This window comes from Lipotes vexillifer, unplaced genomic scaffold, assembly GCF_000442215.2.
Source record: "Lipotes vexillifer unplaced genomic scaffold, Lipotes_vexillifer_v1.1 scaffold209, whole genome shotgun sequence".
Classification (NCBI taxonomy): Eukaryota; Metazoa; Chordata; class Mammalia; order Artiodactyla; family Lipotidae; genus Lipotes; species Lipotes vexillifer.
The window spans coordinates 1,013,710-1,017,659 of record NW_006787556.1 but is presented as its reverse complement, the minus strand read 5'-3'; positions in this window follow the sequence as shown (position 1 = coordinate 1,017,659).

Genomic DNA, 3,950 nt, shown 5'->3' with positions numbered 1-3,950 from the left:
ACAAAAAAAAAAAAAAAAAAAACTGAGCCCCTGATATTTCCCCCTCTCAGTAAATGGCAACTCCATTCTTCCAGTTGTTTAGGCCAAGAACCTTGGATAATTCTTTCTCTTAAATGGGGATGGATCCATCAGGAAATCCTACTGACTCTATCTACAGAATACATCCAGAAACTGACTACCACAACACAGATCCATGCCCCAATCATCTTGTGCCAAGATTATTTCAATATTCTCCTATCTGAGTTCCCTACTTACGGCCTTACCCCTTTTTCTATTCTCTCAACGCAGCCACCAGAGCAACACTTTTTTTTTTTTTTTTTTTTTTTTTTGCCGTATGTGGGCCTCTCACTGTCGTGGCCTTTCCCGTTGCCGGACGCGCAAGCTCAGCGGCCATGGCTCACGGGCCCAGCCGCTCCGCGGCACGCGGGATCCTCCCGGACCGGGGCACGAACCCGTATCCCCTGCATCGGCAGGCGGACTCCCAACCACCGCGCCACCAGGGAGGCCCCAGAGCAACACTTTTAATGCATAAGTCAAGTCATATCACTCCTCAGCTCGCCACAAGAAGCTAAAATTGTTACAAATGCTACAAGCCCCCAAAAAGTCTGGCCCCGCTCTCTCTGACCTCACTTCCCCATCACTCCTTCTGATCCAGCTACACTGGCCTCTTCGCCTCCTTGAACACTCCAGGCATGCTTCTGCCTCAGGGCCTTTGCATTTCCATTGCTTCTGCCTAGAATGCCTTTCCCTCAGATATCCTTCCTCCTTCCTTCATATCACTATTGAAATGTTACATTCTCAAGGTGGCCATCTTTGACCACACTATTTAAAATTGCATGCTCTCCTGACACCCTCTATGATCCTCCCCTAATTTAATTTTTTCCCCAACAGTGATTTCCATCTAATAAACTGTATTTTTTACTAAGTTATTTTTGTCTGTGGTCTTTCTTCCCCCACTAAAGTATAAACTCCATCTAGCCAGAAGATTTCTCTGTTTTCTCACTGCTATATCCCCAGAGTGCAGTATACAGTGCCTGGCCCATAGTAGGTAGTCAATAACTATGGATGAATGAATGAATGAATGAATGAAGCCACAGAATGAAACTTCCTTAAATCCTACCCTTCCTCTGGACTGCTTATCATAGAAGACAAAAATGTCCTTATTGTCAAGTCAGATTGAAGTGGGGTTTCTCTTTTCATGTACTTTTAGCAGAAGTCAGCCTAACTGATGCGCATGTGTGATCTTATTTAATCTTTATGCCAACTCTGAGAGTTAGGTATTTTCTCTCCATTTTTCAGATGGGAAAGGTGAACCCCAGAGAGATTAAGTTACAGGCCAGAGGTCACACAGCTAGTAAGTCCCAGAGCTCAGATCCCCAACCCACCTGACTGATGCCACAGCTGTGAGTTCTTGGCTGCAGCACTCCACACAGACCACCCTCCCCAGAAATGACACCAGGGCTGAGCTGAGTCAGCAGCCACAGGATTGGAGGGTCTGCGTGCCACCAGGGATCTCCATAAAAGAAACATTTGCTCCCCGCAAACCCTCAAGTAACAAATGTCAGAATAATCATCTTGTTTCCTGAGTTTCACAATTTGTCTTGTTGCTGTCGTTATTGCCTGTCTGCTTCCCCATTCTATGTCTCCCCCGCACCTAGCACAATGAAGGGATAAATGAACTCATTCAGACACAATTCTGCTTAATATCATTCATCCATTCAACAATCCTGCTTGAGCACCTGCCTTGTTCTAAGCACTGTCTTTGTGATGCTTACAGTCTGCTAAGGGAGGAGGACATTAAATAATCACAGAAATAAATCACAGAAAAAAACAAAACTGTGAACAGTACCATAAAGGAAAAGTATGGGATGCTGTGAAAGTAGACAAGAGAACACCCTAATTTCAATGGGAGCATGTCAGTGAGGGCCTCCAGATCTGAAGGGTGAAGGGGAAGTGGTCCTAGAAGAGGAAATAGCTTATGCAAACATCCTAAGGAGTGAATGAAGGATAGTGAGTGTGCCTGGAGTACAGTTGATGGTCTCATCTTGTCAGTGGTGGCCTGTGTCTCCTAGGATCTGCCTTCAAGGAGGGGAAGGAAGGGGGAGACATCCTCCATGTTTACAGTTTAACACACTTCTGACAAGGATGGGGAGCGGGTGGACACAGCCTGACCTTGACTCACTGATGGAAACAGCTCTGTCCTCAGTGTCTCTATGTCCAGAAATTTCGAGCTTGGTCCCTTTTCCCTGGTCCAGTGTAATTGAGAGAACCAGTCACTACAAATCACTCTGTCTGGGAGCAACTGGGATATCTCCAGAACTGAACAATGGGGGCCAAGGCAGGATTCCAGCAAGGAGGGCTTTGCAGAAGTTACCATTTGTGTCGCAGTGGCTGTGGCTTTCACCTAGGAGGGCTGGGTGGGGCCAGCGTAGCATTAATGGCTGTCTCCCTTTTCACTGAAGCCCTCCCCAACTCCCAAGCAGCCGGGGCCCAGCAGAGAAGGCCCCAGGGCACAGGGCTGGCTTGCTGCTAGCAACCTGAAGGGAGGAGTTAAGAAGGCCGGCCCGATGGCCGCAAAGACAGAGCTGTGTTTATCCAGGAAAAGAGGTCGTACGTAGGCAACGGAGGCCCCTGCCAGCTCCTCCCAGGACTGGGCTGGGGTAGCAAGCTGGAGAGGAAGCTGCTCCCCGCCCCCGGGGCTCTGAACGCCGCCTGGCCAGAGGCCAGGACCCAGAGGCGGCCCACCGGTGAGGCCTGCACTCAGGGCGCCTGACCGAGCCTGCTGTCGTGGGCTCAGACTCCCAGGCAGAAAGTCGGAACATCGCGCTCCCTGAGGTGCGGCGAGGGGGTGCGGTAAGCGCGCGCTGGCGGCGGGGCCTCCCGGAGTCAGCTCAGGTGGTGGCAGAGGATCAATGCTGCCTTTGTGCTCACTGGTTTCCTAGGGAGAAAGGGAGTGGAGAGTGGGAGGGGTGGCCCAACGGCTGGGCCCGCGCGGCAGAACTCTGGATGCGGTAGGGCTGGGACGCAGGGAGCGGAACAGTCAGGGCTTTAGGAGGGGTGGGATTCTGTGCTCCCGAGAGGTGCTTCTCCTTGAACCGGCCCTAGGTGCTCGCTCGCAGGGCAGCAGCAGCCAAGTGTGCAGCGAGTCTGCCTCCGGCCTGGAACGACTCGGGAAGGCGAGGGAGGCGCGAGAGGAGGCAGGTGTGGCTAGGGCCGAAGGATGGCTCAGCTTGGAGAATCTTGCGGTGCCGCCCAGGAGTGCAGCCTGCGGGGATGGGGTGCTGGGGAATGGGGGGTAGTCCCAAGGGGCGCCAGATGAGACACTGGAGGAGAGCCTTAGTCTTCTGGAATGTGCATGGGAGAAGGCGGTGAACCCTCCAAGGGCCGCGGTGTCTCTTCAGGGGGAGAGTGTATATGAGCCGGGGTTCCGAACCCGGGTCGGTGTCTGCGGCTACAGACCTTTTGTTAATGAGGGTGTTACTCTATTCTCCTAATAGGAGTCTAGGCTTCTAGTGGGTGTGTTAGGCCTTCTAACGCTGAAGTGGGTGTACATCTTCAGTACCAGCGGGAGCAATGGGAGAGCCTGTGTACTCGGACGTCCGAGGCCTGATCCGAAAATGTGACTGTCTAGCCCTGGGCTCCCTCTATTTCTCCCAGGACCCCCAGACTTTGCCGTCCTTTGTCCCTCCCCATTCTCCCCCCACCCCGCTCAAACAGGGGCTGTGCACCCCGTGGGCCCGTAAAGAAGGGCACGGCGGCAGACCACCCGGTGCTCGTTTGCAGTATCACCCACCTTGGGCTTTCCTTCTTTCCTTGTCCAGGCCTCCACCTGAGACGCTGGGTTTGGACCCTCTCGGCCTCGTGGAACTCGGACTTTCAGCCCTCCACCCCACCGCATGTGGCTATTGGAGAAAGCTGGCTACCGGGTGGGGGCCGCGGAGCCCAGGGCC